General features: G+C 38.5%; 1 protein-coding gene across 1 annotated transcript in view; it reads right to left on the minus strand.

The window, feature by feature from the left end:
* Nucleotides 1-16,283, minus strand: part of C4H4orf50 (chromosome 4 C4orf50 homolog) — an 80,542-nt gene that overhangs the window by 26,330 nt on the left and 37,929 nt on the right. Inside the window, exons 14-15 of the mRNA XM_051618305.1 lie at nt 7,675-7,808; nt 6,602-6,729 (exon numbers count right to left, since the gene is read on the minus strand). The gene's annotated coding sequence lies outside the window, so the exon portion shown is untranslated. The remainder of the gene's footprint in view (nt 1-6,601; nt 6,730-7,674; nt 7,809-16,283) is intronic.

Raw genomic sequence — 16,283 nt, forward strand, 5'->3', positions numbered from 1 at the left:
CATAAATTAATATAGAATAACAGGATCGTTATGGTTGGAAAAGACCTCTAAGGTCACCAAGTACAACCCTACAACTTAAGGAAACACCTTCACAAAAGAAAGTTACATTTTCATGTGGAAAATATTCCATAGTTACAAGCAAAGCCATTGTTGTTACAATTAACATAAGTATGTATTTCTTAACTAAAATTTAAATAACATTTTCCATCTCTTGTTGAGCCTGAAGCTTGAGAAAGGTGACAGACTGTCCCATACAGCCCGAGAGAAGTGTTACTTCACTTCTTGCATTTTTCTCTCATTGCTCACTCTGCATCTTCCCCCGGATGAACTCCCTAAACAACAGCAAAAGAGACTGGGACAAAGATGATCAAAAGTATGTTTTTGAGTGTCCCGCTGGGTACACAGTGTGCATAACTTTAGCTCTTTACCTCTGGAGACCCCCTCTGCAATCCTACTTAATACAAATGTGCTGGAATAATTTGCCCTAATTACAATGTGAGCCAATAATTTCTTATAAAAACTATGAAACAACTAGTATTGATCATTAGCACTCATAGAATTTTTAGTTTCAGCCAAGATAAGTAGTTTTCTTCATCATTAGCTTTCTATTGACTTTCTCACTACAGTCTGCTATGGTATTTGCCAAGACAGTTGTCAGTTTTATCTAGCATAGGTCAAATAACATCTAATTATTTTTTTTTAAATGATCCTACATTATATTAAAGAGTTTTTTAAAAATATTAAATCTACATATGTTGGATAAGCTGTTCAGTATAGCCAGAGCCTTTAAGATCTTCTGCAAAGTGTTTTGATTAAAGATTTACAAGCATTAATTAAAAATAAACCAAATAAGCATGCAGAATCTAATGTATGACAATATAAACACAAGAATAAATGCATTCTCACTTAGGTGGGTAAAAGTACCTTGCCTTGACTGGTATACAGCATAAACAAGGAAGAAATTCTTATCTTATTTGTCTGGATCAAGATTATCTCCTTTTATTTTGTCATATTTGTCACCAAGACTAATGATGCCTACAATTGTGTGAAATTAACGGTTTTACCATTTGGATTTAAGAGGAAAAACTAAAAATGAAAAATCCAAAATCAAACAAGACTGTGTTTCAAAGGAATAAATTTGTATTTGGTTTGTAATCCAGCAGGCTGCCTGATTTAATTTCTGTGGTGGAGCACAGCAAAGCCTGTGCCCTCCCCTGGATGTGTACCATGCCAGGACACTTAACATGGGAGACTCGTCCTAGGAGCAATAAAGCAGAGGACCTGCTCTCTGGAAACAGAGCAAAAGCAAGCAAGGAACATTACAGAGCATATTTGTGCCTGAACATTAGTCACTCTGATCTGGGTTAAAAAAATCACATTTAGACCTAAATACCAATTCACAAGTATTACCTTTTAAGATAAGGGAACCTGCCACAACTCCTGGCTGAAGGGCCAGATTGGTGGCTTTTCAAAAGCACTACAAAGCATTTAAAAAACTGACTGAATGAAAATATTTAAACAACTATAATTACTTCATCATGTCAGCCTGTGGATGCAACAGTGGGCATATTTTATTTCCATTTGTATTCTAGGATGTGTATAATGCAGAACTGCTCAGGTCAGGGGGAAATCTTTGGGTAGCCAGTGATATGTAATGTCGCAGAAAAACCCAAAGTCGAACTTAGATATCACATCTTGCAGACCAAGTGTTCTTGGTATGGAAATCTGATCTCACTCTTTTTCTTTCATGCACTGCACAAATCTGACTTTTAGAGACATTTGGATAACCATGGAAGGACCTGACTAAAATCTCTTCAAAAGAGGCATTCCCTGCCTGGCCAGTATTTTTCTCCAATCTTGAATGGGACATAATGTCTACCTCTCACTTTCTTCAGCAAGAGAAATCATAATTTTCTTAAGCAAATTCAGAAAAGCCTCCAAACTTTGACCTCCCTGTATGCTATACCACGAACCTTTACATATCAATTTTCTTGAATTCTCAAAGCTAAATTTGCCAGACTGAGTAATCTTTTATGGTGTCCTTACTAACGGCTTTTCCATGTTACAACAAAACCAGGTCCTAATTAGGTGATCTCAACTTGCTCTTTATCTCCCCGCTCTGATAATCTCCTTATTAATCTGTATCAAATCAAACTATCTCAGTGTTAACCAGGAGGTTTGATTCTTAGAACTGAAACCAAACACCCTCAGCTCTCACTTTCCTTACAATTAATCCTAGTTCGAACTCCATCTGCTGTCACTTGGAACTTGCCTTCAATGAGACACTGAAACTGTTCACTCAGATACATGATACCTACTCAGGAATCACAAACAGATGCTTCAGTTTAAAAAAAACCACAAAAACAAGCAGGCAGTAAACCAGAGGTACTTCTCTCCCACAACTGCACTGGACACTTGTCTTCTCAGAAACCAACCCAGAAAAAACAGCAGTTTGAACAATGATTTGAAATGTGCACAAATTCTAAGACAGTTTGGAAAGAGAAGACATTAATTGCAAAATAAGTTGGTTTCCTACAGCCTCTTTAGCAATACTACTCACTAAGCAACATTTTCTGATACAAAACTAGACCAAGCTAGTAAATGAGTACTAATCCTTTGACTTGGAAGGAGTTTTACCTGATTGCAGCAGCAGAGATTGCAGTACTTTGTGTGCTACATAATATGTACATGCAATATGGGGCTAATGAATGAACATTAGTTCACAAAAGATCATAAAATAATTTAAAAATTGAATTTGTTCTTTAATGCTAAAAACTATGGCTTCAAGTCTATGCTCTCAATCTTTTAGGGAACTAAAGGTGTTAAATCACACTGAAAAGAAGTTCTCTCTTTCCTGTGGGAGAGAATACAATAATATCCTGGACGTTAACAATTATCCTTGACAAAAAAAATACTTGTGCTTAACTGCCTTTGAGAGAACCCTACCCCCTTCACAGGACCCCCAAAGGAACAATTTGTATTGGTGAGAATTTCACAAGAAGCAGAAAATAATTATCTTGCTGGTTGCATTTTTTAATGGCAGCTCCTAGCTCAGTGGTGTGGAGTGCTCTAAGTGCTCCTTGGAGCAGAGATCAGGTGGAGAGGCCAAAAGGGCAAGAGAAACTAATTTGTCATAAGGCCTTACAGTTCTTGGCATTTAGGTATTCTTGAATTCATTTTGGATAATATTCAGGATGAACTTCTCTAAGTAGCTCAGAGTAATAAAATTAATCTCAGTGTACTTACAGTAGTAACTGCAAATGATGGCATTCAAGAGCTGCGACAACAGACTTGGATGCTGCCTCGATGTTGACAGTCAACAAGGAGCATGGAGAAGGCTAACCAAGAGCCAGCCAAGAGCAAACCAACCTATTCTCACCCGTCTGCTTACCACAATTAGCTTGATGTCTGCTAGAGGCTCATGGGGAAAGAATCACAAATCCCAGGAGAAGTGAATGCATGTTTGCAAAGGCACATCGCATATTGCTGGGATCCAACCTCTGTGTGCCAGTGAAGGCCCTGAGCAACCAAGAGGCAAAGGGACCCCACTGAGGCCCCAAGACAGTTTCAGAAAAGCTGCCAGGAAAATATATGTGCGGTACCAAGTATTATTAGCTTGTCACATGCTTTTTTCTTTTTTCTTTTTTTTTTCCCTCCAGGACACAGCATTTGGTGTTTATTCTCTTACATTGCTTCTAAAAAGTGAAGAAAGCATGAGAGCATTAGAGGTATTCAGGGACAGCACCCCCATCTCTATCAAATTATGCAGTTCTATGATTGCTCCACATTAAATATTGACAGAATAAATAATGCCTTGCAATAAAGACTTGGATTACCTTGGTACCTGCCGAACTTACGGCAGACTTATGCAATTCCCCATCTGGGTATAACCGTGGTAGAAAGCAAAAATAGGTAAAAAGCTGATGTGAAAAGCACAACATGCTCAAATTATTTAATATAAGGTAGGTATTTGCCTTCGGGGGTCATGAAGTCTTAAGTGGATATTAAAGGGTGATCTATGTTTCATAGCATCTACTTCATCATGATTTGATTAGATGGACTCCAATGGCAAGTAGATTTTCTGTCAGACTTGGAGACAAATAACATAAAAGCCTCTCTGACCCTAACACAGCTGTGTTGTTCACACAGCTGAATAGAAATTATCCTATTAAAGATTTCTAATATCTGGTTCCAAAACCACTTTCAGATTGACATCCACCAATGACTGCAGAAAGGCAACCAGAGATAATAATATGTATTTAAAAATTTAACCCTCAGACTAACTATATGAGGCCAAATCCTATAGTCAGTACTCTTCTTCCCCTCCTCCCCACATGCATATTTAGGTAACTGCCTTGCTTAAGCAACTCTAAATAATTGAGCATCTTTAACATTTAAGCAAATCTCATGTAATTTTCAGGCAGAAGATACAATTCTAGGCTTCCTTAGAAAGGTACCCACTAGGGCTGCCTGTGCTCCCCATTGCAGCAAGCCATAGGAATCCTTCTGACTTGTCCCAGCATTTCCTGCATAAGTGAAGTGGCACATGTTCCTGCCAGCTCCCCGCTGTTTGGGGCTGGACCAATCTCTCCAAATTCTCTTTTAAGTCAGTGTCTACATCTTCAGTCCATGCAGTTCAATTTGGGCCATGTGGATTCAATTTCAGCTTTGCCTGGCAAGGTGCAACATAATCCTCAGGAAGCAATGGATTTCGAGGGTCTGCTCAAAGAATCAGCTCTTAGTGTAATGCTGAACAAGAGCTTCAGCCATGAAACTACAATTTCTGCTTGCAAAAATTCTCCTGAGTATCCCAGTATGACCAAAAAAAAGCCCCAGACACAAACATACAGTAACCATGAGCAATGATAATTCTTCAACTACTGTATTACTATATTGAAACACAAATTATTTAAAGAGCTAAAATAGCTCTTCCTAAACATGCACATATATACAGAGATATTTCTTAAACCACAGGTTACAGAGGTTCTTGTATTATGGGAATTGTTCTTAAAAAAGAAAATTTGGTCTACTAATATCTTCAATAAGGCAGGATGAAGTCTTTGATAAGAAGATGGAAACAACATCACACTGAATGTCCTTAAGTAGTTTCTGATAATACATGCATAAATGCAAATGACAGAATGACTAGGAGTAGTGACATTGCACTCATTGGAACTGTGTTTAGGGAACTGGAAAGGGCAGCAAAGACATTTTTTAAATTAATAATGTATAGAAAGATATGGAAGAATTGCAAAGAGTACATAATTTCAAATGACAGATAATAGTGGCAGAATATCCTGTGTACTTTTACTATTGAATCTATACCAAAGCAGTAAATTGAAGAAAATGTACTAAATCTATATCTTGATTATAGAACATATTCTCTATGGTTGGTTGGAAAGGGATTTCATTTTTCTTAAGAAAAAAGAGGTAAGTGATCCTGAATCAGTCAGAACATGTGATGGTTAAAATGAGCATATACCCAGACATATGGGGCATAAAGAGGCAGAGAGAGGAAGCATTGAACTTGCTGTGAAAGTGAGGAATCTCTCTGATTTGTAATAGGGGAAGATGGAGCAGCAGGCAGGAAAAGAAGTACTCAGACTCTCATAAGGAATCCAATAGCATGTGTCCTCCAGCAACAGTAATGCAAGTAGGCAGGCAACCAAAGGATCAAAGTATGGCTTATGAACTCCCAGTTTTGTAGAAAAGTATCTCTTCCAAGCCTACCCAAGTTTTCAATAACTATATCAGTGTAAATCATTGTGCCTATTGAAGAATTAGGATTCCCATATCACCCATATTACCAGTTTGGCAGCTTTCATAGCAATTAAATCTATTTAATACAAATAAATTAACTTTCCATTAAAATTACATCAGCTTTTAATACATTTATTTGTATCAGACAAAATTCTCAGCTCTCCTGTCATAAAAAGACCCAGTGCACAGTGCACTACCCTTGGATTTAGATCAAACGTTTAAACCCTGGTTTGCATGACTGTGGACTTAATCCCTCTGTATCTCATTTAAAAAGTTGCTGTATTTTAAAGGCAGGGTGGAAAGGGAATTAGGTTTAAGAGCATGGGGATCATGAATATGATCAGAGGAAGCATTACATAGTTCATGAGAGGCAGCCCTAAGCCCAGGTGTTGGACTAGAACCAATGACAAGTGAGAAATCTAGCCTTTTACTGTGAATAGGGAATACAATTTAACCTGTCATTTCAGCGAAAAATATAACAATTATATTAAGACAATTTTAAAATATCTTATTTTAAAACTATCCTGATTACATATATTTCTATTTATTTGCCTTTTTTTTTTTTTTTTTTTTTTTTTGTATGTCAGCAGAATAGATTATATGTCAGCAACAATTGTGCAAAAAATGTCAGATCTGTTTGTCACCAGAAATGGTTCTATTGATTTTATGGAGTGTTTCAAGATCAATGTGCTGTATTTGAAAATTAACACTCCTAAAAGTTAGCATATAGAGTTTTCTCCATCTTAATGAAACTATACAAAAGAGCAGCATCAGAATTAAATAAAACTTATTTATTGTATTTTGAAATAAAACATTAAATGTTCATTTTTATTGAACCTACCTTGTATTCCGCAAAGAAAGTCATATTGCAACATCCTAATTCATCATCATCATCTCTCTGAACCAGTCACCAGCTTGCCTCTCCCCACTATTTAATAATGTAGATCAAACCAAATGTCCAAATCATCCCTGGAGAGAAAAGGAAAATACTAACAGCAAGAACACTATTTCATAGCTTTTCAAATCACTGACATAGCCTAAATGCAGGCACTGGAGCCTTTCTCTTTTTTACTGTAGAAAGTCAATTCATAGTGTCCCCAGTTCTTACTATTAGGTCAGTTGTTAACCCCCTGGCCAATACAGCATTCCAGTTCCAATACAGTTGCAACACTTGCTTTAAATGTTTTAGTTCAACAGGAACGTAGCCTATTAATAGCAATATTTCCTTACCGTTACTGTGAAATTTCCTATTAATTCTATATTTTGGAAATTAGAAAAACATTAACAGTTGCTCATCTCAGTCACTTTCTTCTGCATTAGCTAGGCTTTCTAATAACTTTTTCATTAAAATGTTGGATCACATGCTGTAATAAAATTATAGTAACAAAAGAGGCCTTTGTTTAACAGACAAAATAGTGAATGGAAAGAAGCAAGTGTAATAGGACAGCATGGAAACAAAGAAAATTTCTGCAAAATTGGCTGCTAAATTCTCAAGGCAGGAATCTGAGAAAAACAACACTTCAACCAGATAGGGCTGACCGTCTTTCTTAATGTTCAACAGCAGAATGAGTATATGGTCAATGAGTATGTGGAGGTAGAAATGTGTCTCAAAGACATAAAGACTTTAAAGGTCCTTTCAGAATGGGTAGCAACCAAAATAGAAAGACAAATCAGGAAGATGTGAATTGTGCACACACAGCTTTATAGAGCTGACAAGAAGAGACTCATTCTTTTTCCTATTCACTTTGCCCTGGTCTGTATTAACTTGAGACAATGATTTGTGAAGCTGAGGGTGTCAAGAGTGTGAGATACTCTGGAGTTGCACAGAGGAGACCTAGACATGACAAATGTCAAATATTTAAACTGGAAACACTTATTTGGAATAGAAAAGAAATTCCTTATTTCCAAACTTACTCCAACTTCCCACTACCAGGCACTGCTTGATATACCTTACAAGCTCTGATGACGAGCACAGCTTGCAATACTAGCAGTACCTCCAGAAGTTTTGGCTGTGCTCTGGAATTGGCCCAGTCAGTACTTTCTTTTCCCTGAAAAGAAAGAGAAAATAGTAAGTGGCCATTTACACTAAGGCCTGCAATTTTGGGGAAAAAGGTTTCAGGACTTTTCAAAAATGCTTACTCTATACATAGCCTAAAATGGCTTTGGAAATTTGAGTCAAAAACCTAACAGTAAACAAAGCTGCTGTTTGCCAGGTAGATTCTTGTGCAAACCTTACACTCTACAATGAAGACTGATTCTTGGGTAAAAGTACATCTAAGTGGAGAAGGAAACCAGAAATTACAAGTCTTTGAGCTGCAGTTGATTAAAGCCCTGCAGATTATCAATTTGCCCTCTGCTCTTCACCAAAGTATCTGCTTTTCACTGCTGGCTCATTTTTATGGATCTTCTTTTTCTGTCCACAATCATGTTTCTATACTTCTATTCACAAGCAAGTTTCCATTCTTTAAGCATAAGAAACAGCAAAACAATTTGGCCATTTGCCTTCACTAGCTGTGTTCTAGTATATCACTACAGAACACGAGGATGTGACCTTACAAGTAAGAATAAAGCCAATTTTTAGGAAACTATGCCTGACTTAACTGCATCAACAATATGAATGCTGTAACAACTGCTGAAAGGATGTCCACAGCACAGTGGCAGCATGTGTAGGGGTATAGAGGGGCACAGCATGCACAGCCCCTGAGCTGCCACAACTCCACAGCAGCAAAGCCCCTTTTGACAGCAGTAGCCACTGTTGTCTTGTAATGAAAAGGTCTGAAAAAGGCTTCAAGGCATCAAATAAATTCTTAATGACGCTGCTCACTTTAATAACTCGTTCAGGGTGCAGACACTAGCCAGATCCAACTGTCATACACCAACAGGATTGAATATGTCTGGATAAAATCTTAAAGAGCACAAAGAGGACTCTAAGGGCTCTGGCAAGGGAAGGAAAACTCGGCTGGCTGTTCAGCTTGTGTTCCCTGACTGGATACTGCTTGAGGTTCATTTAAAGCTACTTTCAGGGAAGGAGAAAAAGCAAAATTCCAACTGCAACTGAAGCAGCAAATCAGTGACAAACATCAGCTCTCTCCATGGAAAATGAGGTATTGTATTTGTCACTGCTAATCTTATGAAAAGGCTGTCAGCCGAAAACATGTGTTATCATGGGGTTTCCTCAGCAGCCAGGTGAGTAAACAAAGTGAATGGGAATTCCTGCCTAGACAACATCTGTTCCTTCATTTTGACCCATTCCCTCTCCCCTCCCCAAGAAGGGCTTCAGCACCCAGGCTCTGTGCAGTCAGGAACACGTGCCTCCTCAGCCCTTAGTAGACAACACATTTTCCTGCCTCATTTTATTTACCACATCTGAATCAACCCACTTGAAGCCTTCTAATCCTGGCTGTGTGCTGCGGAGGGACAAAGGCCTCCAGCACAGTGAGGCTGAATTTCACACGAAAAATGTTCGCATTAACTGGCTCAGCCTTGAGCTCTTGAAACTTACGGGAACAGAAGGAGACCCCACACACCCCCCTTTTTTTCCTATTTTAAAGAATAGACTAATGCATCATATGACACTTGCTTCTTAAAAAGCACTCCAAATAAATTTAATTAAAAATCTTTTTTCTCCCTTCATAATCACTACATGAGCAATACACACATAAGTCTAGGATATTTCTGGTGTTATGGTGCTCTGCTCCTTCAACAAATTGAAAATGTTGAATAGAAATATCAACATGGAGAAAGACAAGAAATTACAGTACTTAGGTTATGTGTTTCTAATATACACAATTTAGTAACATAAAAAGCCCTCTATCACTGGAGGAACGTGATAATATCCTCACTACAAATCTTAACACTTCTGACTTTAACTGTGCTTTACTGAAGAATGAAATACATTCTAAATAATTTTTAAAAATATACAGATTTATAAAACATAATAATCAGAATTAAGAAACACGGATTCAGGTTCACGTCTTTGTGCTGCCTGACATACAATTGTTTGTTGTCCTTCCTCCCCAACACATTTTTATCTCTTCTTCCTGTAGCCTCTGCTTCTGCTCATGGATGAGTTCCTGTTTCATTACATCTTTTTCCTCTCCCTCCTTATCTCCTTTAAAGTGAATAAAAAAAGAAACACTTTTAGCTTGCTCACCCTGCTAGGATTAAATCCTAAGTAATTCCAGTATGGCTTGGGGACTACATTAATAATGAGGCCCCACATCACCAGAAACCTGAGCAGACTCTTTCCCATCAACTCCAGTCACTGCAAGTGTTTAGGAGCTCTCCTGAAAGAGATAGGCAGCCAAACCAGCCTGGAATTAAGGTTAAATCCTTTATTTCCAGCCACAAATAATCTCAAAAATTCTCAGCAAAGAGAATCATAAAATCACAGAATGACAAGTTGGAAAGGACCTCAAGAATCACCTGGTCCAACCTTTCTAGGTACTACTATAGTTTGTATGAGATGGCTCAGCACCCTGTCAAGCTGAGACTTAAAATTGTCCAATGTGGGGGAATCTATCACTTCGCTTGGGAGACTATTCCAATGTTTGACTGTCCTCATGGTGAAAAATTTACCTCTTGTGTGCAATCGGAATTTCCTCAGGAGCAACTTGTGCCCATGACCCCTTGTCTTTTCCATGTGACTCCTTGTAAATAGGGAGTCTTGGTAGCCACCCTTTGAGTACTGGAACATGGCAATGAAGTCTCCTCAAAGTCTTATTTTCTCCAGGCTGAACAAACCCACATCCCAAACTTGTGTCCAGTCTGGACATTACCAACAAGTAGCAAGGACAAAGAAAAAAAATAGGCATTGAAATCCAAAATTCATCATTCACTGATGAAATATGCGATTACCAATACACTGAAATCTCCTGAGAACCTGGCATTAAATGAATCTTTATAAGCCTCCACTGAAACTGGAGTGTAATCATCCTTCACAGACCTTTTTTGATCACACAAGTGTTTGCAAGCAAGGGGTTTAAATTTATAGCTATTTGATAAATACTAAAGTTAATAACAATTTCAGGTGCAAAATGCTAAGGAGTAATTGCTACTAAAATTAGAGCTCTGATACTGAATTAGCACATTTGGAAGCAATCCATGCTCACATGGATCTATCTGATGCAGGGGTGGTAACTTTTGCTGATAGAGCAAATTATTATCAGTGACAGCAACAAAAGGTTGTTTTAACTCTGAACTGATCTGTGGATGACCTTCCAGTTGAACTGCCTGGACACATCCACAACAGCAGCATCCACTGGGGATGCTGGGCGCAGTAAAGCAAAACTCAAACTCATTGCTGGAAGAGCCCATCAAGTCACACCAAATCGAGAAAGAGAGACTAAGCAGTACCTAGGGACCACTAACAAGGATACGATGAAGAAGATATGGTCTTAAAACACCAGGCACTAAGTTATACCCTTTCCTTAATTTTCGTAATTTTTGACCCTTTCCTTGTCTCCATTCCGTCACAGAATACTCCATTTTTGCAGGACTATAACACACGGGTTTGCCAAAGCAAAAACTTCCAAGCTTATTTTTCAAACAGTAAACAGGGTTATCCTCTTAACCTGCAACAAGCAGAGCAGTGGTTCCTACTGCTCCTTCCTGCTCTTATGTACAGCAATATTAGGAAGATATGTCAGTACTTTCTCAAAGGTTTTGGACACTAGAACTTCCCAAAAAATAATGATGCAGAGAACAATATCACTTTTCAAACAAAAGTATTGCAGAGTCAAAGTATCAACATCTGTGTGCTTATTGCAGTCAAGTACCTCAGGACATTTTGGGTGACAGGAATTCATGCTGGAATGGCTATGTTTGGTGAGGGGAGCAGTGTGCAGACCTCAATGCTCATGCAGGGTGTCAGAGTGGAGCAACTCTGACATATTCCCTCTGATACACAGATCTTTTTGAAAGCTAATCAAAGGGTCCATGCTGCCTCAGACAAAACCAAAACCAAAACAAAACAACAAAAAAACCATAGCAAAAAAAAACAAACACAAAAAACCCCCCAAAACCCCAAAAAACAGATAGAAAAAAACCTGCTAAAAATGCACAAGATCCAGCAGTCCCAGGACAGTGAAAAAATACAGCATTAACCAGTGTCACCTCATTGTACTAAGAAAAGTTTCTTTTTGGTTGATCAATACAACTTGACAATACTAATGATTCTCCTAACATTTATAATATTTTACAGTTCTAAAGGAGGGAAATTGCTGAGATAGGGCTTTCTTGATTTATGACAGATAGCAGGGAGCTACACCTGCAGATCTGTATTCCTCCAGCATCATTTGGCCCATCATAATCTTGCTTTCCCCTTTCTCAAGCAAGGTTTCTTTTGGTTTAGTAAATTAGCCAGCACCTGTATATACAGATCATGGGGATCTCTCCTCTCCCTTATTGATTTCTTGAGAGAGGAAAAAAAAAAAGAGGATATTCATCCCCATCCCAATCCACCCAGGAATTAGGACTGTTTAGGGGGTCTGAATAAAATGAAAGATGAACAGCATGTTAGATGTAATAATGTATGCCCATATGGATGGAATAGCTAAACTGTCCTTTCCCATGAAATAAACTGAACAGATTGCCTAGAAATAGGCAGCTCCCATTCCCCTTACTGAGGGAAGAAAATGCCATCCAGATGGAAATTATCAAATGGATCAAACAGCTACATTTTATTCCCAAATGATCTTTTTTGTACTCATCACTCATCATAACAGGAAAAGCCCTGTTCCTATAAAGCAAGTGATGTCAAGAGAGTATTATTTATTGTATGCTCATTCAAAAAATTCTGTATCAAAGGTTTCCATGATGAGATATTGATCTTGTCACACAAAGAGGAAGAAAAGTGTCCTTCCTAATGGAAAATTAATTTAAGGTCTCTAGAATCTGTTAATTCCCATTAAGTCCAGCATGTGACTGGGATTACACTGACCTTGTAGAGTGACAGCTCTGCAGCTGCTTTCTTATGCCCAGGGTGATGAGAAGCCGTTTCCACAGTCTTATTGCTTGCCAGGTTTTACAAAGGTGAGTGTTACCAAGTCCCAGCAAAAACACCTCAAGTTTCCTCAGTTACTTTCATTTATACTATCCCATGGGTAAATGTTTCAATTGGAGATTTGCACCGAATAAAAACAAAATCTAAAAATCACAAAGTATCCTCATCTCTGGCTTTATATTATTATACATGTCATGTATAATCAAATCCAATAGCTTAGGGGACATTGTCAAAGAAATAAGAGGAGTTAGTTACCAACTAAAATGGAAAGACAAGGAAATCTTGATACCTAATGCCTTCTTAAGACTGAAAAATCTCCCTAACATTTTATGTGGTAAAAATCATATTTGTTTAAGCATAGCTTCCTATATTCCTATATATTTCTGATTATGTTTATGGATGTTTATTTCTTATCCTATTGAGTTATATAAGCTCTAGTTATATATTTTGTTATAATAAGATTTTCTTTTAGCCTGAAAAACCTACAGGCAGCAAAGGTACTGTCTTTTATTAGGACAGAAAACTGCTAACAGCTGTGGCTGAGTGACAGGATTAGATCAAGAGCATCTAATTTAACTGGGCCATGTAACACTACCTTTCATTTCACATGAATCATTGAACATGGGTTCAGCTTGTGTCATAGGTCTATCAGGTGGGCCTATAAATTAGACAATAAACCAGAGGTTGAATTTTTAATGGTGTGATCCTTAACAGCTCACACTGAGTTTGGCTGCAGCAATCCAAAAATACCAAAGATCCCATGGCTTCCCATGCACAGCAGCAGTGCAGCTCCCAGGGCCTGAAGTCCACATGAGTGATGTTTTATTTTCTTTGAGTGTCGATGGCTGGGTGTCAGCTTTGCAATGGCTGGGGTGTGATGGTTTCACTGCCAAGGGAAAGCACACCAGGCACGCTGACTGTGGGAGCCAAGAGAGAGAAGGGAGGGGACAACTCTATGCAAAGGAGTCCCAATGTAAAGCACAGAGATGGAAAAGCAGTTCCTTCCACTGATAATCAAGGAGGAGATTGGCCAGCAGATTCAGACATTTTATACAACATTGTGACTTGGTACTTAGTCCCAAAACAATTGTTCTGGATGAGGAAGGAACCCCTGATGTTAAGCTGCCAGAATATCCAGTTGAGACACACAAAACAATATAGTGGTACAATCTCCATGCAACTGAGAGCTCAAAAGTGGTAACTTATAGAAGAACATATATCATGACCTAAGTCTTACAGACAACATAACCTCTTTCAAGAGAAAGGCTAGGCTAGGAAATAAAATATGATTTTTTTTACATTCAAAAAGGGTCAGGTCTATCCACAACACAAGTAATTACTCTTAATAATACTGCTAAGGCAATTGTCTTACTCATATCCCATTTGTACCCCAGTACCGCAGAAGAAAGTAGTTTTATTTCAAAATGAAAAAAGAGTGTTATTATCATTCTAGAGTTTGGATTTATTTTTTTTTTTTCAAGGACTGCTACAAAACCAAGGCAGAGCCTTCTTCTCAGAATGGTTTATTAAACTGAAAGATGTCTTGACAATCACATTATTGTCTCCCCACCATCCAGTTTGCCAGTGCGAAGAGCAGCACTCATTCTTAGCAGACATATTATCTTCTGGAGACTTGCAGGAATTTGAGCTATTGTTTTTAATTTAGGAGCAGCAGAAACTACTTCCCTACTTTACACTCCACAAAGCTCCCAAGGAAGCATACCAACAAGGATTTGTTTTAATATCACCTTACTTTAGGACACAGAAATTAAGAACACAAAAGAGGTCAGAAACCCATTAAAGGAAACAGATGTGCTTACGTGATTTCCCAGGAGAATGGCAGCCTGCAGGTACTAAACCACTGAAGAAAACTCCCCACAGCTCAGACTGAATCCATGTGTTAGAATACACTGTTTTATAAGTTTTTGCCCTCTTCTCTGCCTTGTCCTATTTTACACTATTCAAAGGGAAGCATGTGCAACTAAAGAGGAGCACACAGTTCAGAGATAAAGAACAGTGAAACCAGCTTATTTTTATGCAAAAGCTCCTGAGTATTATCATTAGATCCAGCATATGCTTGATGTCTCACTTGATGAATGCTGTCTCTGATCTCCCAAGGCCTTAAGAGAATTTATCAGGTCAACAAGGCTTCAGATCTACACATACATTATATTTCCAATTTAATGTATTTATAAACTGGTACCTAAACATGTTACAGTGAATGCAACAGAGTCAGTGACTAAAAATCAAGACAAAACTATATAGTTTACCTAAGGTATAAGAACAAAAGATAAGTCCTCTGGCAGAATATTCAAAAAAAGAGTGAGAACAACACAAAAGAGAGGTTCCCAAGAGTTAATGTCTATTATCTCTTATGAGAAGGCTAATGTAGTGCTCAGAGCACCCACTTAGGACACAGGAGAAAGATTTCAAGCCTTTTGCCTGCAAGGCACCATCAGATAACCACAAACAGATCCCCTATGACCTTGTTCATATATCTTCTGCAGTGTAGGCTTAACATCTGAGGCAGTCCCCCTCCACCCATCTTTATCATCAGTGAGTGGAAAAGGCACCTCTAGAGTGCAGATGATCTTGCCTATTTTAGACCTACACTATGATGAGATGAATCCTGTCCTGTAGATCAAGTGCTGATTTCTCTTCATGACTGCTAGGAACCCCAGGAGACTAACTCAGACTTACACATGTTCCAAGAAATTCCACTCCCTAGAGCATGAATTAAGCTTAGTTCCTAAACACATGATAACAAACTCCCTGCCTGGGAGACAGACTTCTGACAGTCACTGCTCTAAAGATCTGTAGTGTTGGCTGAGCTGTAAGCTACAAAGAGCTTAATTCTGTAGCCTAGTAAAGATGTGTCACCTGCAAAGAACTAGGAAATGTTGGGTCAATTGTCTGTCCACATACAAAAGTCAGTGCAATTCCCAGCCTCACAGAGACATCTGTCCCCAGCCCACAGATGGGAAAGCAGAGAGGCAGCCCTGAACAGATGGCTGAGGGCAAGAGAGGGCAACAAGAGATTGCCATGTCCTCCCTTTCTAACTGTGGCTTTCACTAAGGGTGAGAAAGAAACACTTGCAACTTTCAGCCTCGGAGCTGAGTTACAGAAATCAACAATGTGCTCCAGCAGATTCCCACTTAAAGAAGGCTTTGCCAGACAGCCATATGCTGAGTGGCCACAGTACTTCAAAGCTTCTCACTCTTGTCCAAATACAAATTAGTACAAGTCCAACTGAAGAGAACTGCAAGGAATCCTTTATTGAAATTCCCCTTTACTCTACTCCACGTTCTCACACCATGACCAAAACCGCAATGACTAGGCAGAACAGAAAACATCTTAATTTCTGAGCAATTGCTGATTAAATGTTCCAAGTAACCTACCAGAAAAAGAATTCTTTCTCCATCCTTACATGACTGACGTGATTCTATAACGGCTTGAACATAAACACAGTTCCAGTGCCTGAGAAGCCAGTCTTACAGCTGCTCTGCATCACAGACTGAA

The sequence above is a fragment of the Apus apus genome, chromosome 4, assembly GCF_020740795.1.
Source record: "Apus apus isolate bApuApu2 chromosome 4, bApuApu2.pri.cur, whole genome shotgun sequence".
Classification (NCBI taxonomy): Eukaryota; Metazoa; Chordata; class Aves; order Apodiformes; family Apodidae; genus Apus; species Apus apus.